Source organism: Hypanus sabinus, chromosome 1, assembly GCF_030144855.1.
Source record: "Hypanus sabinus isolate sHypSab1 chromosome 1, sHypSab1.hap1, whole genome shotgun sequence".
Classification (NCBI taxonomy): Eukaryota; Metazoa; Chordata; class Chondrichthyes; order Myliobatiformes; family Dasyatidae; genus Hypanus; species Hypanus sabinus.
This window is the reverse complement of record NC_082706.1, coordinates 98,387,376-98,414,524: the sequence shown is the minus strand read 5'-3', so window position 1 is coordinate 98,414,524 and position 27,149 is coordinate 98,387,376.

Here is a 27,149-nt window from a genome sequence, read left to right as displayed (position 1 = left end):
CCTGACCATTGATGCAAACATGGTTTTTAAACTCTTTGTGGCAGCTAGGCGACTTGAAATGAAGTAAGAAAATAAAGAAATAATTTCAGAGCTTAGCGGGACATATCCTGTTTCTGTAATTGCAGCTACAAATATACACTCATTTGCAGCAAGAAAATCCATCTTTCTTACCTGACTTGATCAAAATCTGACTCTAGACCTACCTAAATCTTGATTCTCATCTGCCTCTACAATCCAATGGCAATCGAAGAAGCACTGTAAATGCTGATACTAGCAGTGACATCCACATCCAGTGGGTGAGTTTTTAAAATAGAAATACTAGTATTTGCATTATAAGACCTCCTCTGCTTACTGTTGGACCCGCCAACTCCAAAGAAAGATTTTGGCTATTTCTGACCTTCCTTGAGGAGTAGTTAGATTTGGAATTGATTTATTAATGTCACATGCACTTATAGACTGTGAAATGCTTCCAGTTGCATTCCATAGACAGATCATGCATTTCATTGGTGCACTGAGACAGTAAAAAGCATAACAGAATACAGAATATAATGCAACAGTTACAGAAAAAGTGCAGTGCAGTTAGTCAAATAAACTGCAAGGACATTGATGAGGTTGATTGGGAGATCAAGAGTTCAACTTTTACCATATGGCAGTACCCTCTGAGAGTCTGCTAAGAGTGAATTAGAAACCATTCTTGAGTTTGGTGGTAAGTACTCCCAAGCTTTTGTATCGTCTGCCTGGCAGGAGCGGAATGAAGAGAGAATGACTGGAATAGGGGGGGGTCCTTGATGATGTTAGCTGCTTTCTCCAAGCAGCAAGAAGTGTAGTTGGAATCGATGGAGGGAAGGTTGGCTTGCTTGAGAGACTAAGCTATAAATTCTACTGACTTCAGAACCCTCCTCAAAGGCTCTGGAGGAACCTAATCTTTCTCAAAGGGTTTGATTACCCTCTTGATAGAGACCCAAGTTCCAAATCTTGAATCCTTGGCCCAGGTAGTGCAATATATGTAAATAAGGTCAACATAGAACATAGAAATCTGCAGCACTTTACATGCCCTCTGGCCCACAATCCTGTGCTGACCATGTAACCTACTCTAGAAACTGCCTACCACATTACCCTACCACATAGTCCTCTATTTTTCTAAGCTTCATGTACCTATCTAAGAGTCCCTTAAAAGACCCTGTTGTATCCGTCTCTATCACTGTCACTGGCAATGCTCTCCACACATCCAATATCCCACTAAAAATGCTTCACTTCAAAATGTTTGAAATAGAATTAGAGGTATGCCATTCCACCCATCACACTTGTATCACCATTCAATAAAACATGGTCAATCTTTAACTAGAGTATGACTGCCCTACACTTACATAGATTCACTAAGTAGTATAGCATGGAAGCAGGCCCTTTAAACCAACTCATCCAATGTGACCAGATTGCCTACCTGAGCTAGTCCCATTTGTCTGCATGTTGCCCTTATCCCCTGTCAGCCCTTGCTATACATATACCTGTCCAAATGTCTTCAGAATGTTTTAATTATACTGAGTTCTACCACTTCTTCTGGCAGCTCGTTCCACGTTCATCCTTTGTATGACAAACTCAATAAACTCACCACATCTATAGAAGTTTATCAAGGTTTTTTAATGTCATGCCAAATCTTCACACACTCTAAGGAAGTAGAGACATCTGTGCATACTTTTTAGTGTAATGATATACTTTCCATAGCTGGATAACCAGAATTATGCACAATACTCCAGGTGTGACCTCAGCAGCAAATATTAAAGCTGTGATATAATGTCCGAAATACTGTACTCAGTGTCCTGACCAATGAAGACAAGCATGCCAAACACCTTCATCACCATCCTGTGTACCCGTGTTGCCGCTTCCAGCAAAGTTCATTTCTTGATTCCTTGTGGTTGTGTGTTCTTGTGAACATGTGAACATATTCCTAAGAACTTCAAGCAAATCAGGCACACCTTCTCAAGCTCCTGTGCATCCCTCTCCACACCCTGTATGTTACTTAACTCTAGTTTAATAGAGGCAGTTTTATTACAAGCACACTGCATTACAGTGAAAGGTCATATTAGGGTTATGTTATTAGACTCATAATACAGGGGAAACAATACTTGATTTGGAAGTATTTATTTAATTCCACAAGGGAAGCTAATGACATCAAATTTGATTATTAAATCAGTAATGGTGATCATAATAATCCTGTAATGTAGAACAAATATAGTTTATGTTACTCATTTAAAAGAAGAAATTCTGCCATTATTGGTCTATATTATGTGAGAAAACCGTCAGTAGTTGCTCCAAATAAATGATAAACAAACCAATATAAATTTCCTCTCCCAGGTCAAAATTTCCAGCAATGAAACTTTGATCACAATCAATCAGCTCTGACGGTTGGGCTAAACTGTCCAACTGTCTGATTCCAGACTTCCAAAATAGGATTCAACTTCCAAGCTCCATCATGGCAAAAGCTTTCTTTAATGATGTTTTCAGAGCTGTTTTGAAACAAAAGTTGCATCCTGCTCACAGCTCCAACAGCTCAAGTTCAATCCCGACCTCCTTGGTGATGTCCTTGCGAAATCTTCATGGTCTGTCTACGATCAGGTGAATTTTGTCCAGGCATTCCAGTTTTCTCCCATATCCCAGGGTTAAGTAGCTACCATAATTTACTCTCAGAAGAGATAAGCGACAAAAGAGAGGATGGGTAATTAGTGAGTATGTGAGAGCTGGACCAGTGGGAAGAGTACTGATGGGATTGGACTAGTGGAAGCCAGCTTGGATCTAATAGGCCAAATATACTCTGTCTGACTCGTCATAAGTGAACATTGAAATGTGCTTGAACTACCCAAGAAACGAAGCACTGTTGGCCAATCATTTCTCCCACTGGGGAAGGTTTAGAGCTGTAATCTACAGAAGGTGCCTACAACAGTCCAAGCAATCATTTGGTGATCATCACCCATCTCCGACAGAGTGTGCAGACCCTACATAGGATTTGGTTGCCACTCTGTATCCCACAGGACTGGACTGGAAGGAAGTCATTTGCAACCCCAAGAGTTTCCTGAAATAAGCTAGATAGCCGAACGGTATTCAGCAAGTGCTCCCTTGTTACTAATATCCTCCTTCTATAAATAAACTTTGGAAATAATTATCTTCATTATGGACTTTCTTGAATATGTCATGAATGTGCAGAGAATGAAGGAATATGGAAGTTGTTCGAGAGAAGGGACTGGTTTAGATAGTTATTTAGTTAGTAGTTTGGCACAAGATCATGGGCAGTAAAACTGTTCCTGTACTGTACTGCTCTATCTTCGAGGTTTTGTGTTTGGTGTTCTATGTTCAAGAATATAGAATTAACTTTTTCAGCAGTTGCATAAATTGAACGCTGGCCACAAACTGAGGCCTCACGTATTCTTCAACTAGTGTAAGCATTCTCTCTCTCACCAGTTCTTATTTCTGGTTCACCTTCATCTTCGAGCAGCACTCTCCCTTACAGTGCTTCATCATTGCTCCCACCATGGCCCAAGCTGCAGTCTTTGCCTGATGAACTATTCACCTACTGTGTTCATTATCAGTGTTCAGTTCCCCAAGGCATAGATAGCTGCCGCTGCCAGAATAACAAAACATTCAATAGTATTGTCTTTTGAATATGATACAAGAGAGGCGTAAGAAGTCCCACAGAACTATTTCATGGAAGAGCAGTAAGAATCTTGACCAATTGTTTTACCCTCTACAAACAACACAAAAGCAGATTATCTGGGATCTTCCAGTGCATATTGGCTGCCACATTCCCTACATCATAAACGGGAACTCTGACATTTTTTTTGTGAATGTTAAATCATCTTCGATACAGAAACACAATTTGTTCCTTTTTCATTTCCTTCACATTTTTTCCAGGACTCACCGATGGATCAGAAGCTGACAGTTTATTGCTCTACAGGGTATATCTTCCTTTGCAGACAAGGTCCATGGACCTATCATCAATCAACATCCTAATCCTGGCAGAATGTTGGCACACAGGCAGTGCCAATTGTCCCTCCATCAAAGCTCTTCAGTCACATTTTAATGAGGTCCCAACCCCAAACTACATCAATTTTGGTCTCTCACTTATTGCCAAGTCCCATCTCTAGAGTCTTTGGAACTTTTCTCTAATCCTTCTGTCTTTCTTGTAAAGCCTTTGTTCTCTTCAAGTGTCCCCAGTTCCCATGGCAATCTGCTCTCTCTCTCTCTCTCTCTCTCTCTCTCTCTCTCTCTCTCTCTCTCCCCTTCATCAGTGTGGCAGACTTCTCAGTGACTTCAATCATTGGTAATACTCAAAAGTCTGGGTTATTGGGAGAAGATGGGCTTGTCTTCATGTCTTGTATCTCATTCATACAAATCACAATACAACATGTATTGAAGTAGATCAAGGTAAAACAAAAATAATGCAGAATAAAGTGTAACTCCTATGGAGAAAATGCAGAGCAGGTAAACAGTAAGGTGCAAGATCATAACGAGGTAGATTGTAAGATGAAGATTTCAATTTATTGTACTAAGGAACTACTTAATAGTCATATAACAGCAGAATAGAAACTATCCTTCTGTTGTGTGTAGTTCTGTTGGCACAATGGAAGGATTTGGTTGCTCTGGAGAGAGTGCAGAAGAGATTCACATGAATTGGAAGACTTAAGTTATGGAGAGAGATTAAATAGTCTGGGCTTGTCTCCCCTGGAGGGAAGGAAGCAGGGAACTGACCCAGTAATGGTATGTAAAATTATGAGAGGTATAGATAGAGTAGATAGATTTTACCTTGGTAAGGACATTAAAAATAAGAAGAAATAGGTTTAGGGTGAAAGAAGGGGTATTTAAAGGGGAGAGTTTTTTTTAAAATATGAAGAGATCATTAGCTGGAACCTACTACTGAAAGAAGTTGTGCAATCAGATTCAATCAATAGGTTTGAAACATATTGTAATAGAAAATCGATTGACATTGCTTAGTAGGATAGGTTCCAAAACAAGTAAAATGTGTTTTCAGAAAGTTAAAAAGGTCGACATACTGTAGACTCATGTAACTCTATTAGTTTATGCTTGAATTCTATCCTGTGCTGAGGAGTCATAGATTAATACAGCATGGAAACAAGCCCTCTGGCCCACCTTGAACTCAAGGAGGACAGATATCCTTGCAGGCAGATTTGCTAGAGCTGCTGGAGAGGGTTTAAACTAATTTGGCAGGGGGGTAGGAACCAGAGTGATAGGGCTGAGGATGATTCAGTTGGTACAGAAGGAGATGCAATGTGTAAAGAGACTGTATGGAAGGATAGACAGTTGGTAGGGAAAATAGCAGTCAGTAGAATGGTTAAGTGTGGCTTTAAACTAAATAGTTTGCTCAACAGTTCAACAGTCTGGAAAAGTGAGGATAAAGTAAAAGGGAAGGAGAATGAAGAGAGGTTACAAAAGTCTCCAAAGTAAATTAAAAGAAACACGTTTTGAAGGGGAATTTAACTGAGTAATATGCAGGCAACATTGAAAAGGTAATAAAGACAGGACAGAAGGTGTAATTTTAAATGGACACCATATAGAATAAGGTAGGTGATCTTGTAGCACTATTAGAAACTGGCAGATATGATATGATGTTGTGGGCATCGCTGAGTCATGGCTGAAAGAAGATCATAGTTGGGAGCTTAACCTTCAAGGATACACATTTTGTTGGAAAGAAGGAGAGGTAGGCAGAGGGAGTAGGGCTGTTTTGATATAAAAATTAAAATCAAATCCTTAGGAAGATGCAACAAAGGACTGGAAGATGTAAAATCATTGTGGGTAGAGTTAAGAAATTTCAAGTGTAAAAAGAGCAGATGGGAGTTATAGTCAGACCTCAGAACAGAAGCCAGGAGGTAGGGTGCAAATTGCAAGGGGAGATAGAAAATGCATGCAAAAAGGGCAATGTTACGATTGTCATGGAAGACTTAAAAATTCAAGATTCAAAATTGTTTAATGTCATTTCCAGTGTGCAAGTGTAAAGGAGAACTTCAAGATGGTGGTAGTGAACAATGTGACCAATGGTAATCTCCTGTAGACAGATCACGAAACTACTTCTTTCAAATATGGCTCTACTACTCTGCATGTGATTGGAACCTATGATGTACATTTTGATGATGTGTTTTTGGGCCAGTGGGGGATCTGGTGCTTTGTTGTCTTCAAGGGAGTTTGGTGAGGTTGGGAACGGAGTGTGGGGCCTGGAGCCTGGAAGCCTGGAGACCGGGTGCAAACCCATGATCGACTCCATTGCTTCTCTCCAACTGAGGTGAAGAGTAAGGTTGAAGTCAACGAGGACAAAAGCGGAGGGCAGCCCAGCTGTTCAGTGCCATCTCCCTGCATTTGACCCTCTCGCTCTCACTAGCCACTTTCGGAGGAAAGTATAAGAGACTGGGATGCACATCACAAGGACTGATCGGCAAGGCTGTGGACTCATTTTGGTGGACTTTGACGTTCATGTTGCATGTGTTTCTGTATTCTGGTTATTCTTTTTTTTTGCTGTTTTTGTGCAGTTCAATCAATGTGGATAAGTCACTTCAGCGAAGAATGACTCTTGTATTTGGCTAGCAGCATGACGCTGAACTGAATACTACTGGACTCCTGGTTTGATGTTTGATGTTCTATGTGTTTGCTCTCTTTTTGCTGTTTGCACAATCTGTTCTTTTTTCGCCTGTTGGGTTTTTGAAGTTTTCTTGAATGAGTTCTTTGTTTAGTGGCTGCCTGGGGCATAACAAATCCCAGGGTTGTCTTCTCCATACATACTTGGATCTTTGAATCTTTGAAGATTTAGAATAAAATCATTGTTACTCTGGATCCAATGCAACACACAAGAAAAAATACAATAAAATAAACAACACAATAATAAACAAAATACATAGTAAATATATAAGAAACCCTATTTCCATAAGTTGATTATATGTCCATAAGGCACAGGAGTGCATGAAGTAACTGACAGGAAATGATAAAGTAGAGGTGGTTTGAGGTGTGGAGGGGTGGGTTAGTGGGTGGAAGAGTTGATCAGCCTTTCTACTTGGAGAAGTAACGATTTTTGAGTCTGGCCATCCTGGCGTGGATGCTATGTAGCCTCCTCCCCTGATGCGAGTGGGACAAACAGTCCATGAGCAGGGTGGGTAGGATCCTTCAATATGTCACTGGCCTTTTTGCAGGACTTTTCTGAATATATATCCTTGATGGTGGGTAGGCTGGTGCCAGTGAAGCTTTAGGTAGCTTTGACTGCCAATTGTAGAACCTTCCTGTATGCTGCAGTGCAGTTTCCATACCACACAGTGATGTAGCTTGTTGGAATACTCTAACTGCGTATCAGTAGAATGACATGAATATAGATGTGCATCATCCAGCTCTCTTCAGCCTCCACATTAAGTAGAAGCATTGGTGAACTTTTCTGGTTGTATGGAATATGTTCTGGGACCATAAGAGGTTGTGGGAGATGAGCCTCCCAGGAGTTTGAAACTGCTGTGCCTCAAATATAAAGATGGCTGTGAATGGTGTGAGATCTCCAGAAGTTGATAACCATCTCCTTTGTCTTAATGACATTGAGGAAGAAGTTACTTGCTTTCAATCAGGCCTCGATTTCTTCCACCTTCTCTCTGTACGCCACCTCTGCATCGTTAGTCATGAGCCCCATCGCTGTCCTGTCATTGACTGTCTTGACACTGTGATTACTTGGGTAATTCCGTATGCAGAAAGATCAGGGAAACTAAATAGGTGCTGGATCCCAAGAGAAGGAATTTGTGGAATGCCTTTGAGGTGGATTTTTAGAACAGACATGTGGTGAGCCCACTTGGGGAAAGGCAATTCCGGATGTGTGTAATGAAAAAGATTTGATTAAGGAACTTGAGTTAGAGGAACCCTGAGGAGGCAGTGATAGCAATATGATAAAATTCCTTTATCAGATTGAGAGGGTGATGCACCATCAATAACTCTCGGAGACGTGAGGCGAGATATAGGCTTTTATTGGCTGGAAGAAAGAACAAGCAGCAGTTGACCACCACACTACATCCTGGAGACTGAGGCTGGGGCGGAGTCTCCAATCGCCTTTATACCAGGGTCCATGGGAGGAGCCACGGTCAGTGGGAGGAGCCACAGGAGTAGTCAGCGGGGTTGGGGGGGGGGGTGGCGTGTCCAGACAGGTATATATAGTTCACCACAGAGGGAGAAACCAAAATCCTGTGGAATAACAGGAGCAATAAAATGCATCAGACAGGAGCTGGCCAAAGTTGACCCAAAAGGATGCTACCAGGGATCATGGCAAAACAACATTGGCAGGAGTTTTTGGGAGTAATTCCCGAAGAAGAAGAAGTATTCTAAAGGGAGGATAAGCCAACTGTGTCTGACAAGGGATGTCAAAGACAGCATTAAACCTCAAGAGAGGGTATATACTGTAATATAGCAAGAACTAGTGAGAAGCTGAAGAATTGGAAAGCTTTTAGAAACCAACAGAAAGTAACTAAAAAAATAGTAATAACCAGTGAAAAAAAAGTTCAAAGTAAAATGTATTATCAGAATTTTCAATGAGCAATTAACCTACCAACTGGTATGTTTCTGTACCGTGGGAGGAAACTGGAGCACCCAGAGGAAACCCACATGGTCGGGGGGTGGGGGGGAGGGGATTATAAAAACTCCCTACAAACAGTGGAGGGAATTGAACGCAGATTGCTGGTACTGTCAAGAATTGTGCTAACTGCAGTGCTACCATGCCACCCCATCCAGTGAAACATACAGTGAAATTCATCATTTGCATCAGTGACAATCTGAGGATATGCTGGGGCCCATGCTTACAGCAGCAACATAGTATGCACACAACTTATAACTCATAAGTCTTTGTAACACACGTGGGAGGAACGGGAGAACCGGGAGGAAGCTCATGCAGTCACGGGGAGAACGTACAAATTCCCTACAGACAGCTGGAGATATAAAGCATTACGCTACCCACTACCCTACTGTGACATCCTTTATTATCCTTGATCCCAGCTGGAATTGGGCATTCAGACTCAACTCTACTTTCTTCTTCCTAACAGACTTTTGAAGAGGGCCAGGAAGTAGTCACTCAAATCAATAGGATCCTCAGAACCTTTGGCATATTAGGTTGTTGTGTCAGTCTTTTAATCTCTTGATGAGTTTATTCAAAAATTCCTTTATGCAGAGGGTTGTGAACGTTTTGAGTACATTGATGGTGAATCCTGAAGGCTGATGAGATTTTGTGAGACTGGACAGGGAAATGGAACTGATGCAAAGGGTCTTATTAAATAAAGAATATATATTTGAGAATCTTCCACTCCAGTTTCTTTCCTCCATATCTCCTCATGTTATGATTAAGAAAATAGGACCATAAGACCATAATGTATAGGAACAGAATTAGGCCATTTGGCCCATTGAGTCTGCTCCACCATTCTATCATGGCTGATCCATTTTTCCTCTGAGCTCCAATCTCCTGCCTTCTCCCCATATTCATTCATGCCCTGACTAATCAAAAATCAATTAAGGTTAAGTTATCTTTAAGGCTGTGGTGAGTTTGATACAGGTGTGCAGCTTTTCATGTGCTGGAGCAGCATTTTCAAAATTAGATCAATTTAAACATAAAGTACTTAGCTTCATCTCTCTACAATTCCAGATTTCATTGCCTGACGTACTCAACAAATGTGATTTTTTTTCTGATCACAAATGTGATGTTTTTAGTGGATAAAAACAAATCCATTACTTTTCCACAGAGGAGAAGATAAATTTTATTATCTTGTCTTAAACTGTTAGGAAAAATGCCTGCATGGTTTACAGACCTTGATTAATAAAATTCAGCACAAAAATAATTTCAGATCAAGGTTCATACAGTTATTGGCAACATGTTGTTTAATTGATGATGTGTGAAATTTTAGTATTTATGAATGCACTTCTAAAATTCAATGCAATCGACTCATTCATTGATGAAAATAAAACATACTGTAACCACTTCATTGAAGTTATTGCCAATATGTGCAGGGTGTGCAAATATTGTGGCAGAATTTATTGATTTTTTTTGTTTCATGTACAGTGAAACCATTTGCTGAGGAGTGAAACTCAATGTCTATACAAAAGGGCCCAAAGCTAACAAACTCAAAAACAAACCAGCATGAGCACAGAACAAGTACAAAAAGTGACCGTAGAAGGGATGGAATGACAAGCTGCAGGACAAGCCACCGCTGAGATAAAACACTGATACTACAAGTAGATGAGTAATCCGTTTACGAGGGACAACATCCATCATACAACACCCTGGAGCAGAGTATGTTAAGGGACAAGATGATAGAGTTATAAAAGATTATGAGGCAGATAGATAGTAAAATTCTTCTTGCCTTTGTGAGGTACACTCAGTGGCCACTTTATTAGGTACAGGAATGTACCACAGGAGTGGAACCTGGTGTGGCCATTTGCTGCTGCAGCCCGTCCTCTTCAAGATTCGGCATGATGTGCTTTCAGAGATGTTCTTCTGCACACCACTGTCATAACGCATGGTTATTTGACTTACTGTCGCTTTTCTGTCAGCTTGAACATTCTCTTCTGACCTTTCATATCAACAAGCTGTTTTCACCCACAGAAATGCCGCTCACTGGAATTTTTATTTTTGTTTCTCGCACCATTCTCTGCAAACTCTAGACACTGCTGTTTGTGAAAATCCCAGGAGATCAGCAATTTCTGAGATACTCAAACCACCTTGTCTGGTATCAATAATCATTCCACGGTTATAATCACTTATATCATGTTTCTTCTTCATTCTGATGTTTGGTCTGAACAATAACTGAACCTCTTGATCATGCCTGCATGCTTTAATCCATTGAATTGCCACCACATGATTGGCTGATTAGATATCTGCATTAACAAGCAGTTGTACAGGTATACCTAATAAAGTGGCCACTGAGAGGTAGGATGCTTATGGGGAGGCCGAGGGACAATGTAATTGTGTAGAGTAATCTGCAATCTGCTACCAGGTAGGGTATCAATTACACTCACAATACTTCAGAAGCATCTAAACAAGCAATTGAATCACCAAGGCACAGAAGGCTATAGACCAAATAGAGGTAAATGGGACTGCTAAGTACAATGGTTGATGTGTACATAATGGACTGTACATGAAGACAGAGACAGGCACCACTTTACCTGGACGCTGCATGGGTTCCTGCGCAGGCAAACACGAAGCAGGCACAAAATTTTTTAGAAGCATGGTCCTCTTCTGACAACTCCATAATCAAATCAAATTGAAATCAAATCAAGCTTAATTATCACTCAGATCATACACAGATACAGTCGAATGAGATAGTGTTCCTCTGAGGCCCAGGTGCCTAATATACATTCATAATAGTGAGCGAGAGAGAAAAACACACACACAAAAATCGTTGTGCAAGAAAACACATACGATGGGTAAATTGATGGTACAGCTCCTGGAAATCCAGTCTGCCCTTCTGTCGGTCAAACACTGGAGGGCAGAGGGGAGACCCCCACTCCCAACTGAGCACAGACTCCACAGTACACGGCCTCCAGCTTCATCTCACCTGGACTGTAGCCTGCTTGAAGCTTTGCCCTCATTCCAACCAAGGTCACCCTGCTGCCTCATCACCTGTCTCACTCATGGTTTCACAGCACGCTGCTTTCACACATCAACTCCGATGTCTTAGAGTAGCAGGCAACAGCATGGACTGCACCCAGGTTAGCTCCTCCAAATCCTCTCCTTGCCCACCGCTGGCATCTCCTTCCCCTGGCTAACCACAGGCTTCCCCTTCTCCCAGCCTTCTGCCAGCTTCCCCTTCTCCCAGCCGTCTGCCCGCTTCCCCTTCTCCCAGCCGTCTGCCTGCTTCTCCTTCTGCCAGTCATCTGCCCGCTTCCCCTTCTCCCAGCCGTCTGCCCGCTTCCCCTTCTCCCAGCCGTCTGCCAGCTTCCCCTTCTCCCAGCTGTCTGCCCGCTTCCCCTTCTGCCAGTCATCTGCCAGCTTCCCCTTCTCCCAGCCGTCTGCCAGTTTCCCCTTCTCCCAGCCGTCTGCCCGCTTCCCCTTCTCCCAGCCGTCTGCCAGCTTCCCCTTCTCCCAGCCGTCTGCCAGCTTCCCCTTCTCCCAGCCGTCTGCCCGCTTCCCCTTCTCCCAGCCGTCTGCCAGCTTCCCCTTCTCCCAGCCATCTGCCAGCATCCCCTTCTCCCAGCCATCTGCCCGCTTCCCCTTCTCCCAGTGGTCTGCCCGTTTCCCCTTCTCCCAGCCGTCTGCCAGCTTCCCCTTCTCCCAGTCATCTGCCCGCTTCCCCTTCTCCCAGCCGTCTGCCTGCTTCTCCTTCTGCCAGTCATCTGCCCGCTTCCCCTTCTCCCAGCCGTCTGCCCGCTTCCCCTTCTCCCAGCCGTCTGCCAGCTTCCCCTTCTCCCAGCCGTCTGCCCGCTTCCCCTTCTCCCAGCTGTCTGCCAGCTTCCCCTTCTCCCAGCCGTCTGCCAGCTTCCCCTTCTCCCAGCCGTCTGCCAGCTTCCCCTTCTCCCAGCCGTCTGCCAGTTTCCCCTTCTCCCAGCCGTCTGCCCGCTTCCCCTTCTCCCAGCCGTCTGCCAGCTTCCCCTTCTCCCAGCCGTCTGCCAGCTTCCCCTTCTCCCAGCCGTCTGCCCGCTTCCCCTTCTCCCAGCCGTCTGCCAGCTTCCCCTTCTCCCAGCCATCTGCCAGCATCCCCTTCTCCCAGCCATCTGCCCGCTTCCCCTTCTCCCAGTGGTCTGCCCGTTTCCCCTTCTCCCAGCCGTCTGCCAGCTTCCCCTTCTCCCAGTCATCTGCCAGCTTCCCCTTCTCCCAGCCGTCTGCCAGCTTCCCCTTCTCCCAGTCATCTGCCAGCTTCCCCTTCTCCCAGCCGTCTGCCAGCTTCCCCTTCTCCCAGCCGTCTGCCCACTTCCCCTTCTCCTAGCCGTCTGCCATGTTCCCCTTCTCCCAGCCGTCTGCCAGCTTCCCCTTCTCCCAGCCGTCTGCCAGTTTCCCCTTCTCCCAGCCGTCTGCCCGCTTCCCCTTCTCCCAGCCGTCTGCCAGCTTCCCCTTCTCCCAGCCGTCTGCCAGCTTCCCCTTCTCCCAGCCGTCTGCCCGCTTCCCCTTCTCCCAGCCGTCTGCCAGCTTCCCCTTCTCCCAGCCATCTGCCAGCATCCCCTTCTCCCAGCCATCTGCCCGCTTCCCCTTCTCCCAGTGGTCTGCCCGTTTCCCCTTCTCCCAGCCGTCTGCCAGCTTCCCCTTCTCCCAGTCATCTGCCAGCTTCCCCTTCTCCCAGCCGTCTGCCAGCTTCCCCTTCTCCCAGTCATCTGCCAGCTTCCCCTTCTCCCAGCCGTCTGCCAGCTTCCCCTTCTCCCAGCCGTCTGCCCACTTCCCCTTCTCCTAGCCGTCTGCCATGTTCCCCTTCTCCCAGCCGTCTGCCCGCTTCCCCTTCTGCCAGTCATCTGCCCGCTTCCCCTTCTCCCAGTCACCCTCTGCAAGCGTACATAACATGCTGTAAGGTTTCACTGCTAATGTAATAACTTCTCTGTAATGTTCCACTGCTGAGGTAATGGTTTCACTGTATCAGCGATGTTTGGGTTATGACTAGAGATAACGGGGCATGCTAGCCAATGAGCAGGATGTTGTTCTTTCTTGTGTGTCTGGGAGCCGGGAATTTGCGGGTCTTTTGCCGGGGAGAGATGAGGAGAGAAGATGCAAATGGAGAGAGTTGGTAGACCACCAGATGGAGTGGATTTGGAGTGAGTGGCCAAAGGTCAGTGACGATTGGAGAAGGTCGATGGTGGGTGAACGGCCTTATCAGTGAACTCCAACCTTGCGCAATAGACTGTTTCATAAGAATGGGCCATTTTTCTTTTTTGTTTTCTTTACTAATCATATAGTCAAATTAAGAATTATAAAGCTCAATTGTTTATTTGCATATTGTTTACTGTTCGTTATTTCAGGGTAATAAACACAAGCACTCCCAGGGAGAAATGCTAACAACTGTGCACTGAGGATGTCACCTCGACTGGTGATGAAATATCTGCAAGCTAATTGCCAAGCTCAGAGGGCACCGCAACATAAATGCCTCAACCCGAGCTACCAATATTCACCACCATCCTAAATAACGGTGTGTTTCCATGGCCTGTGAAGTTCTCTGCTTACAGACTGCAATAGAAACACTCTGACTCCAAAGCTGATTTCACCTCTGAAAAAGTTGGCATTATTCAATGACAATGTAAGCAACCCATTGAGGCAGATGAGGCAGTGGGAATGCCTGTTAAACCCCCAGTTGTTGGATCTTGCTGAGTTCTGGTTCAGTGCCTGGTCAGAGGTTTTGCTTCTGGAGTAACTGGCCAGTTCTTTCCTCCCCTACTCCCAGACATTGAGGATCGGTCTGTATTCTCCCCTGAGGTAGATCCATCCTGCTGAGCTACATCCAGCTTGACAAAACCTCTCAGGATCCTCTGGTTAAAACATTCATTTAACCTCAAACGGATCTGGCCCGGTGGTCACCATGCTCACGCTCAAGACTAATCAATGAGAGACATAAAGTTATATAGCATGGAAACGGGCCCATCAGTCCACTTGTCCATACTGATTAAATTGGACTTCCTGTTAATCCCACATTTTGCCTATATCCCTCTAAACTTTTCCTATCCATGTACCTGTCAAAATGTCTTTAAAAGATTGTAATTGTCCCTACCACTATTACTTTCTCTGACAGCTCATTCCATACATCCAACACCATCAACGTGAAAATGTTGCCCCTTAAAGATCCCCCTTAAATCTTTCCACTCTGACCTTAAATATATGTCTTTCAGTCTTAAACTCTCCTGCCCTGGGAAAAGGACTATGACCATTCATTTTATCTATGTCCCTTGTAATTTTATATACTTCTGCAAGGTCACCACTCACCCTTAGACACTCCAAGGAAAGATGCTCAGCCTACTGCATGGAAGGCCTCCATTATGCCATTCTCCCTGCAATGTAAAAAGGCTACAATCTGGCTTCAGTAGAATACATAATTATTTGCTTCCATGCAAGTGATAAAATATCATAAACACTCATTTTTGGTAAGTTGAGAATTAGTTAATCAGTGGACGGAGCTACGATGAGCTCATTTGTGGAAATAGCTTAATTTCTACCTTTAATGTCTCTCTTTTTCCTTTTGACAGACAGACAGACCGACAGACAGACATACTTTATTGATCCCGAGGGAAACTGGGTTTCATTACAGCCGCACCAACCAAGAATAGTGTAGAAATATAGCAATATAAAACCATAAATAATTAAATAATAAGTTAATCATGCCAAGTGGAAATAAGTCCAGGACCAGACTATTGGCTCAGGGTGTCTGACACTCCGAGGGAGGAGTTGTAAAGTTTGATGGCTACAGGCAGGAACGACTTCCTATGACGCTCAGTGTTACATCTCAGTGGAATGAGTCTCTGGCTGAATGTACTCCTGTGCCTAACCAGTACATTATGGAGTGGATGGGAGTCATTGTCCAAGATGGCATGCAACTTGGACAGCATCCTCTTTTCAGACACCACCATCAGAGAGTCCAGTTCCACCCCTACAGCATTACTGGCCTTACGAATGAGTTTGTTGATTCTGTTGGTGTCTGCTACCCTCAGCCTGCTGCCCCAGCACACAACAGCAAACATGATAGCACTGGCCACCACAGACTCATAGAATATTCTCAGCATCATCCAGCAGATGTTAAAGGACCTCAGTCTCCTCTGGAAATAGAGACGGCTCTGACCCTTCTTGTAGACAGCCTCAGTGTTCTTTGACCAGTCCAGTTTACTGTCAATTCGTATCCCCAGGTATTTGTAATCCTCCACCATGTCCACACTGACCCCTTGGATGGAAACAGGGGTCACCGGTGCCTTAGCCCTCCTCAGGTCCACCACCAGCTCCTTAGTCTTTTTCACATTAAGCTGCAGATGATTCCGCTCACACCATGTGACAAAATTTCCCACTGTAGCCCTGTACTCAGCCTCATCTCCCTTGTTGATGCATCCAACTATGGCAGAGACATCAGAAAACTTCTGAAGATGGCAAGACTCTGTGCAGTAGTTGAAGTTCGAGGTGTAGATGGTGAAGAGAAAGAGAGACAGGACAGTCCCCTGTGGAGCCCCAGTGCTGCTGACCACTCTGTCTGACACACAGTGTTGCAAGCACTCGTACTGTGGTCTGCCAGTCAGGTAATCAATAATCCATGACACCAGGGAAGCATCCACCTGCATCACTGTCAGCTTCTCACCCAGCAGAGCAGGGCGGATGGTGTTGAACTCACTGGAGAAGTCAAAAAACATGACCCTCACAGTGCTCGCCGGCTTGTCCAGGTGAAGTTGGATTGGGTCCTGTTGAAGACCCTGGCCTGGAGCTACACTCAAACGTCTGTTCTTTGGGGCGATAGGATGAGCTCTCTGATGCTCACAAGGACAAGGCCTAGAAGATAAGCTCGCCTTTGAGATTCCATGGCTTCATGGCCCTGTGGATGAGCCGATTCTATGCTGGTGCCGCTGACTGAAGCATCATGGGAGAAAATGGTACATTGGGAACAATGGATTGGCTGTCTGTACTCAGCGAATCGTGTGCTCCCTCTCTCTTTCTCGTTAGTGGGGGAGAGTTTGTCGCCGATTCTCGAGTTGGAGAACTTAGGAAAAAAAAGCGATGCAGCAGACTTTAACACCATAATCAGTGAGTTGTTTGTCTTTGTTGATCTCCCCTATCACTGTAAAACGGGGACACTTCTCTGTCCCTTTATTGGGGAGAGAGAATTCCTGTGGTACGTCAAATTGTTGGATGAATGAACAGGTTTTGTTATACTGCAGATCATGGTCTCTCTTGGGGGCTTGATTGGTGGGTGGAGGGTGCTGATGCCTTTCCTTTGCTGAATTAAGTGGGGAAGGGGGAAGGTCATTGCTTTGCTGCTGCTTGTGAGTTGGAGGGGGGAATAGGGAGCTTTGAGGTTCTAATGTTTTTACTATCACTCATTCATGGGGGCATTCTATTTTTGTGCATGTCTGCAAAGAACAAGAATTTCAGCTTGTATGTTGAATACATTCTCTGCTATTAAATGGAACGATTGAACTATTATTGTCACATGTACCAACAGACAGTGAAAAACTTTGTTTTGCATGCTATCCATATAGATGATTTAATCACATCAGTACATTGAGGTAGTACAAGGGAAAAACAATAACAGAATGCACGATAAAGTGTTACGGTTACAGAGAAAGTACAGTGCAGGTAGATAATAAGATGCAAGGGCATATCGTGGTACGGTAGATTGTAAGGTCATGAGTCCATCTTACTGTACTAGGGACCATACACCTATAACAGGAGGATAAAGCTGTCCTTGAGCCTGGTGGTACATGACTTCAGGGTTTTCTATCTTCTGCCTGATTGGGGGGGGGGGGGGGGAGGGGAGGAGGAGAGGGAACGTCCAGGTGAGATGGCTCTTTGGTTACGTTGGCTGCTTTACCAAGGAAGCAGGAAGTCTACTGAAGAGAAGGATGGCTCCTGTGATGTACTGAACTGTGTCTGTACCTCTGTGCGGTTTTTTATTGTTGCAGACAGAACAGTTGCCATACCAAGCGGTGATGCATCCAGATAGGATGCTTTTTATGATGCTCCTATAAAAAGGGGTGAGAGTCAAAGGGGACATGCCTAATTTCTTTGCACATGCTTATTTCAATAACCAGTGCTCTCAGGACTTTGGTAGTACTGGAATTACAGATTTTCCGGGTTATTAGATATGATACCATCCTAACACCAAATGCATGTTTATTTACATTTTTTAGATGTTGCACGGTATTATAATCAATTTCCCAGTGAACCCAGTAAGATTAGAAGGAGCAATGGAGAAGTGACCCTGGTCACCCTAAAGAGAGCAGGAATCAGAGCCCGGTGGGTAAAAGGGAGTGAGGGAATTGGGCCCTGGTGAATGCGAACGGCGAGCAGGAACTTTGACAGTGTGAATTGGTAAGGAGCAGGGAAAGCACTACATAGTTAGCCAGATGTCAAATCTTCATGATTTCCAAATAGTTGGAAGGTGAATTATCAGAGATTTATAGTAGATTGTGTAAGCTGGCAACGTCCCATTAAATGTTTCTGCTTAGGAAATTGAATGGGTACTATTGAAAAGTTTAGCTTTAGAGAACTTCCAACTTTCAAAAGCCACACACAGATGATCCTTACGTTCCCAGGAAACATGATTTTGTAGCGGTGTGCTACACGCAGTGCTGAAATAACGACACGGAGTCAATGAACTGCAGTTACAAAAAGATTTTGTTCGAACTTTGCGGCCTCACTTTAAAGCCTTCCTGATCCCGCCCTCCCCGTGTGCAGATGCTGTAGGGGGCACGTATTCACAGTCCTGTCCCACGTGTGGGCTTTTCCCCTTGCTGGTGAAGCAGACTTGGCGCCCTTTTGGGACTGGCCTTTATGCAGGCGCGCTGGCTATTTGTGAGCCGGTTTGAGTGTGCTAGGAAGTGGGTTGTCACATAACCCCACCCCCCCAGAACCAGCGATACACCCCACAACGTCCACAGTCTGGGCTGGACCCTGTTCGGGAGGTCGGCCTCTGCACCGCGGTGCCGGAAACTCGACCGGTTGCGCCACGTCCACATGGGCCGGTTTGAGTTGGTCCACCGTGAAAACCCACTTTCTCCCCGCAACATCCAGCACGAACGTGGACCCGTTGTTCCTAATCACCCTAAACGGCCCCTCGTAGGGCCAATGTAGCAGTGCTCGATGCCCACCCCTTCATACAAACACAAACTTACAGTTCTGCAGGTCTTTGGGTACGCAGGTTGGGTTCTGCCCATGCTGCGAAGTGGGTATGGGGCCAGGTTGCTGAGCCTCTCGCGTAGTCTGCCCAGGTCTGCTGCAGGTTCTTCCTTGTGTCCCCTTGGGGCTGTTATGAACTCCCTGGGGACGACCAGGGGTGCGCCGTACACTAACTCAGCCGACGAGGCGTGCAAATCGTCTTTGGGAACCGTGCGGATGCCGAGCAGGACCCAGGGAAGCTCGTCCACTCAGTTAGCTCCTCTCAGGTGGGCCATGAGAGCCGACTTTAGGTGACGGTGGAAACGCTCCACTAGCCCGTTCGACTGTGGGTGGTAGGCAGTGGTGTGGTGCAGCTGAGTCCCCAAAAGGCTGGCCATAGCCGACCACAGGCTGGAGGTGAACTGGGCGCCTCTGTCGGAGGTAATGTGGGCTGGTACACCAAAGCGAGATACCCAGCTGGCGATCAGTGCCCGGGCGCAAGATTCGGAGGTGGTGTCGGTGAGCGGGACCGCCTCTGGCCATCTTGTGAACCGGTCCACAATAGTCAGGAGGTGCCGCGCTCCTCGCGACACTGGCAGGGGGCCCACGATATCCACATGAATGTGGTCGAAACGCCGGTGGGTGGGGTGGAATTGCTGTGGCAGGGCTTTGGTGTGCCGCTGCACCTTGGCCGTCTGGCAGTGCATGCACGTTTTGGCCCATTCACTGATCTGCTTGCGGAGTCCATGACAAACAAACCTGCTGGAGACCATCCGGACAGTTGTCCGGATGGAGGGGTGCGCCGTTATGAATGGAGTCGAAAACACGGCGCCGCCAAGCTGTCGGGACGACTGGACGGGGCTGGCCGGTGGCGACGTCACAGAGTAGGGTCCTCTCACCTGGGCCTACGGGGAGGTCCTGGAGCTGCAAACTGGAGACTGCGGTTCTGCAACTCGGGATCTCCTCGTCTGCCTGCTGCGCCTCTGCCAGCGCCTCAAGGTCTACCCCTTGGGAAAGGGCATGAATGTTAGGGCGAGAGAGCGCGTCCGCCACAACATTGTCCTTACCCGAGACATGCCGGACATCCGACATGTATTCAGAGATGTAGGACAGATGGCGCTGCTGGCGGGATGACCAGGGGTCGGACGCTTTCGTAAACGCAAAGGTAAGCGGTTTGTGGTCCGTGAACGCGATGAAGGGCCTACCTTCTAAGAAGTACCTGAAATGCCGGATTGGCAGGTATAGCGCCAACAGTTCCCGGTTGAAAGCACTGTATTTGAGCTCGGGTGGTCGCAGGTGTTTGCTGAAAAACGCCAGGGGTTGCCAGCGACCCTCGAGGAGTTGCTCCAGTACCCCACCGACTGCCGTGTTAGATGTGTCCTCTGTGAGGGCGGTAGGGACGTCGGTTCTGGGGTGGACTAGCATCGCGGCGTTCGCCAAGGCTTCCTTCGTTTGAATTAAAGCGGCGGCGGAATCCTCGTCCCAGGTAATGTCCTTGCCTGGACCCGACATCAGGACGAACAGGGGGCGCATGATTCGGGCAGCTGAAGGGAGGAAGCGGTGGTAGAAATTCACCATACCCACGAATTCCTGAAGGCCTTTGATTGTGGTGGGTCGGGGGAAATGGCGAACTATGTCTACCTTAGCGGGCAGAGGGGTTGCCCCATCTGTAGTGATCCTGTGGCCCAGGAAGTCGATGGTGTCGAGCCCGAACTGACATTTGGCTGGGTTGATTGTCAGGCCGTATTCATTCAGTCGGGCGTAGAATTGACGGAGGTGGGACCGATGCTCCTGACGACTGCTGCTGGCTATGAGGATGTCGTCCAAATAGATGAACGCGAAGTCCAGGCCGCTTCCCACCGCATCCATTAACCGTTGAAACATCTGTGCGGCATTCTTCAGGCCGAACGGCATGCGGAGGAACTCGAAAAGGCCGAAAGGGGTGATGAGTGCCGTTTTGGGGACGTCGTCAGGAAGCATTCGGATTTGATGGTATCCCCGGAAGAGGTCTACCTTGGAGAAGATCCGTGCGCCGTGCAGGTTTGCTGCAAAGTCCTGAATGTGTGGCACAGGGTAGCGGTCCGGTGTTGTAACCTCGTTCAGTCTGCGGTAGTCGCCGCATTGTCTCCAGCCCCCTGTTGCTTTGGGCACCATGTGCAGGGGGGAAGCCCAATGGGCTGTCAGACCACCGTATGATCCCCAATTCCTCCATCCTCTGGAACACCTCCTTCGCCAGTCGGAGCTTATCCGGGGAAAGCCTTCGAGCACGGGCGTGTAGGGGTGGTCCCTGGGTCGGGATGTGGTACTGTACGCCGTGTCTGGGCATGGCTGCCGTGAACTGTGGTGCCAGAACCAATGGGAAATCCACCAGGACTCTGGTGAAGTCATTGTTGGACAGCATGATGGAGTCTAGGTGAGGGGCTGGCAACTGGGCTTCTCCCAGGGAGAACGTTTGAAAGGTCTCAACGTGGACCAGCCTCTGCCTCGGTAGGTCGACCAGTAGGCTGTGAGACCACAAAAAATCCGCGCCCAGGAGCGGTTGGGCTATGGCGGCCGGTATGAAGTCCCACATGAACCGGCTAGAGCCAAACTGTAGCTGCATGGTACGGGTTCCGTAGGTCCTTACTGTGCTGCCGTTCGCTGCCCTCAGGGTGGGACCCGGTTCTCTGTTGCGGGTGTCGTAACTTGGAGGTAAGACGCTGATCTCGGCACCGGTGTCGACCAAAAAAACGGCATCCCGACCGCTTGTCCCACACATACAGGAGGCTATCCCGATGGCCAGCCGCCGTAGCCATCAGTGGCGGCTGGCCCTGGCGTTTCCCGGGAACTTGCAGGGCGGGCGACAGTGGCGTGCTTCTGCGCCCCACCACTGGTGGTAGAAGCACCATCGTTCGTTGGTCTCCTCACCCCTCCATCTGGGGCTAGTGGGCTCTGCTGCCGGGCCTGGTCTGGTCTGCTGCTGGGAGCATGGCCTGTTGATCTGTGCAACAGACGCCCCACTCTCCTTCTTGGCTTTTCACAGCAAGTCCGCCCAGGCTGCCAGCTTCCAAGGGTCACTGAAATCCGCGTCGGACAGCAGCAGGCGTATGTTCTCGGGCAGCTGCTCCAGGAATGCCTGCTCAAACATGAGGGAGGGCTTGTGTCCTCCGGCCAGAGACAACATCTCATTCATCAAAGCCGATGGCGGTCTGTCCCCCAAACCATCCAGGTGCAGTAAATGGCCACCATGGCTCACGCTGTGAGAGTCCAAAAGTCCTTAGGAGCAGGGCTTTGAATTCCGTGCATTTGCCGTCCACTGGAGGAGACTGTACGAACTCCTCAACCTGGGCCACTGTGTCCTGCTCGAGGGAGCTCACCACGTAGTAGTAACGTGTGTCCTCCGAGGTTATCTGCCGAATGTGGAATTGGGCTTCTGCTTGCTGAAACCATAGGTGAGGTCGCAGCATCCAGAAGCTTGGCAGTTTCAACGAAACCGCATGAACAGATGCGGCGTCAGTCATCTTCGGCTCAAATATCGTTTGGGCCATCAGGGTCACCAATTGTAGCGGTGTGCTATACGCAGCGCTGAAATAACGACACGGAGTCAATGAACTGCAGTTACAAAAAGATTTTATTCGAACTTCGCGGCCTCGCTTTAAAGCCTTCCTGATCCCGCCCTCCCTGGGCGCGGATGTTGTAGGGGGCACGTATTCACAGTCCTGTCCCGCACGCGGATGCTGTAGGGGGCACGTATTCACAGTCCTGTCCCACGCGCAGGCTTTTCCCCTTGCTGGTGAAGCAGACTTCGCGCCCTTTTGGGACTGGCCTTTACGCCGGCGCGCTGGCTATTTGTGAGCCAGTTCGAGTGTGCTAGGAAGTGGGTCGCCACAATTTTCCCAAAAGCAAAGCCATGTCACTCACGCATGTGTCAAGAAATGAGAGTTGAAAAAATGATTGTTTTGATTTAGTTACTTTTTCACATAAATTCCATGGGCGCAAATTTTATTTCATATTTCAAGTTTTTTGGTATTGATTTATGAATTCTGCAAGAGTAAATCTTTGTATCTTTGTAAAGCACAATTTTGTCTGTACTGAGGATACCAAAAATCTGTAATAAAAGTATAAGTGCAGTGAATGTCCAGAAGGTAAGGCAGCATCTGTGAAGTGAAAATCAGAGTTATTAGAGCTGTTCTAATAACACTGTTTCTCTCTCTACAGATAATGCTGAGTGTTTAAAACAGTTCCTAATTTTACTAACAGCTGACCTGGACCTAGGCCAGATATTATTTTTTTTATAACATCATGAATAAATACTGAATATGAACATCCACTCTTCCTCTTCCACCAGTTTCAACAATTTAGCTCATGCTGGTCTGTCTCAGGTGACTGATGCCAGCTTTATAGACGGCCCAACACAGGAGACTGGAAGGATGGATGGGGATAGATTTGCCAGATGCAGCCATATTCTGTCAAGTAGGAATGGGGCATTTCCACATGCCTTCTCTCCTCACCTCCCCCACCCCGAGCCACAACAATCAGGGTCTGGGTGGAGCCGCGCAGAGCTGGGAGTGCAGAACACACTCACTCGTTCATTCATTGCATCGGAGAGGTCAGCTGGCTGTCAGTCTTCCCACGCCTGCTTGCTCTCCTGTGACAGCTGCTACTGTGATCCTTTCCCACACACTGTTTTAGTTCAGTTCGGGCTTACGAACACTTCAAAGTTACAGATGGAACCATTCTGTAACCTGAATAACACTGATTAAAATGGCAAATAAAACACGCCCACAAGCATGTTTTAAACATCATGGAATGATTAAAAAATGAGCCCCATGACCCACAAATTCTATACTGAACATCACGTTCCACCTATACATTTACCTGTATCGGGTCTGTAGCCTTCCCTGCCTATCAGATTTGAGTGCTCATCCGGATCTCTACTGATCTCAGTTCATATCGGTAGTTTGCTTTTCATTGCTCTTACCAAGTTGCTTATTTTCTAGACAATTGCCTCAGCCTGATCAACCTTTAACCAGCACTGAGGGATTGGCTTGGTTTAGGCCACATGACATTGTCATCTTAATGTAAACAGGAAAATCCTCAGTCTGCTTTTTTTTTGATGATTAAGAAGCCTGGGAGATAAGTCCTGTGTCATTTCTCAACATTGCCTTTGTTTGATGATCTGCTGGTCTGAGACCTCCCATCACCTCAATTTGTCCATTGATCATCACTCTACGGGGTTATAATCAAGGCTACTCAAAAGATCTTTAGGAGCATGTCACTCCGCACTGTTGGAGATCTCCTTGTTATCTGCCCCTCGGTCAGTGTTAGTCTTGCGTAGATAATTAACCCCTTACGAGTGTGGAATGCAGCTCAGCTTTTTAGTCAATCATTCATGAGCCATGGATGATGCTGGCAATGCCAATATTTGTTTCCCAGAATCAGAATCAGATTTATTATCACTGACGTATGACGTGAAACTTTTTGTTTTGTTGCAGCAAAACAATGCAAAAGCATAGAATTACTATAATTTACAAAAACTAATTAACTTAAGACCTGTTTGTTTCTAAATGGTGTTAACATTGCAGCAGTGAATTGGTTAAAGGTAATTTGGTCTGTAAAAGGAAATCTGGCTTTATTTCTTTATTTGGATCATCGTGAAGAGATGTAGAGGGAAATAGCCTCAATTAGCTGTTGGTCAGTTAGCAGAGAACACTAACCAGAGAGAAGTAAGTTACGTCAACTCCCAGAAGATCAATCCCTTTGGTTCTATAACCCTCTTCTTTATTACTCTGACCTCTGTAACTTATTCTCTATTTTGCCAAATACCTACACTTTAAGTGGATAATTGGCAAAAGCTGGTAATTAACCGACAAGCGTGTCTTTGGGAGATGGAAGGAAACCAGAGAAACTGGAGGAACCAACAAATTGACAGGATAAGTGTGCAGCCTCCACACGGACAGTATTTGAGGTCACCCCTAACTTCTGTATCATTGTGCTACTTGTGACTCCTGTGTCATCATTGAGGTATGAAACCCAATGGGAGAAGCCCTTCCTAGGAGGGTGGTCATCCATACCATAATTCTCCTTAAAGAGTGCATCTTTACATCACGAGACTGCAATACTCATTTAGACAATAGACAATAGGTGCAGAAGTAGACCATTCAGCCCTTCGAGCCTGCACTGCCATACTGAGATCATGGCTGATCATCTACTATCAATACCCGGTTCCTGCCTTGTCCCCATATCCCTTGATTCCCCTATCCATAAGATATCTATCTAGCTCCTTCTTGAAAGCATCCAGAGAATTGGCCTCCACTGCTTTCTGAGGCAGTGCATTCCACACCTCCACAACTCTCTGGGAGAAGAAGTTTTTCCTTAACTCTGTCCTAAATGACCTACCCCTTATTCTTAAACCATGCCCTCTGGTACTGGACTCTCCCAGCACCTGGAACATATTTCCTGCCTCTATCTTGTCCAATCCCTTAATAATCTTATATGTTGCAATCAAATCCCCTCTCAATCTCCTTAATTCCAGCGTGTACAAGCCCAGTCTCTCTATCCTCTCTGCGTAAGACAGTCCGGACATCCCAGTAATTAACCTTGTAAATCTACGCTGCACTTCCTCTACAGCCAGGACGTCCTTCCTTAACCCTGGAGACCAAAATTGTACATAATACTCCAGATGTGGTCTCACCAGGGCCCTGTACAAATGCAAAAGGATTTCCTTGCTTTTGTACTCAATTCCCTTTGTAATAAAGGTTAACATTCCATTAGCCTTCTTCACTGCCTGCTGCATTTGCTCATTCACCTTCAGTGGCTAATGAACAAGGACTCCTAGATCTCTTTGTATTTCTCCCTTACCTAACTCTACACCTTTCAGATAATAGTCTGCCTTCCCATTCTTGCTCCCAAAGTGGATAACCTCACACCTATTCACATTAAACGTCATCTGCCAAGTATCTGCCCACTCACCCAGCCTATCCAAGTCACCCTGAATTCTCCTAACATCCTCATCACATGTCACACTGCCACCCAGCTTAGTATCATCAGCAAATTTGCTGATGTTATTCTCAATGCCTTCATCTAAATCGTTGATGTAAATCATAAACAGCTGTGGTCCCAATACCGAGCCAAAGACACACTGTCTACGAACAGCATGTTGAGGTAAAGGCCAGATTCTATGATGAAAATGAAGTGAAACAATGGACATGAGCAGAGCACCAACTATGTAACACAAGGAATTTTTTTTTAATACAGTGGATTTTGGTTAACTGGGACACATCGGGACCAGTACATTTTGGACCAATGAAGTGGCTTCCCAAGTTAGCCAAAGTTTCATGGAAATAATGAAAAAGGTATAAAAAAGACAAATTACCATTTAACTGAATAACTAATTATGCATTGAAATGAAATACGGAACAAATTAGAGCACTACCGGTACTATCAAACTATGCATTAGTTCATAATAGTTACGGATGGAGGTATTCACCCATTGTACACTACTATGTGTGTGGTGTCCTGGGAGGGGTAGTACTCTGGTGAAGAGGCTTAACTGGGGTAACTCACCTACCTTAGGGTCCCACCAGAGACTCAGTTCTCACCTATGGCTCCAAGTAGCTTTTGAACGTGACATCAGCCACACACCGGTACAGCACTTCAAAAGGGAAGCTGCCATGTGAGGTAGGGACCTACCTGACCTAGCTCCGGCAGACTAGGCGGATGAGATCAATGGTGAGATCCCATAGCCAGGAAGGTTGTTCTGCAATGCTTTGTGGAAAGTGAAGGGCACGACAAGGCGCTGAAGAAATCACGGATATCCACCACATACAAGAAAGACCTCAGTTTGTGACGACTACTCGTTCCACTGGACGCAGACTTCTGAGGGTGAGCTAGTGGAACTGTCCCAGTGCAACAGCTTTTCCACTTTAAAAACTCTCCCACACAGGTTTCACTGTCAGAATCAGATATGTGGGATAACCAAGAATCGTTGTGTTCTTTTGATTGACTGTAAATGACGAAAATTAGCACCAACACCTAGTGCAGATAATGGGCTGCCATCATGCAATGTTTTCGATGATACCATTCTCTAAATCTTTATTTTCATTGTAACATTCAATATGATTGTTGATATCTGCAAATTACTCATAAATCTTAACTTGTTGAAGTAGACACAAGGAAATCTGCAGATGCTGGAAATTCAAACAACAACACACACACAAAATGCTGGTGGAACACAGCAGGCCAGGGAGCATCTATAGGGAGAAGCGCTGTCGACGTTTCTTTTTTTATGTCCTGACGAAGGGTCTCGGCCCGAAACATCGACAGCACTTCTCCCTATGGATGCTGCCTGACCTGCTGTGTTCCACCAGCATTTTGTGTGTGTTGTTGAAGTAGTGAAATGTTT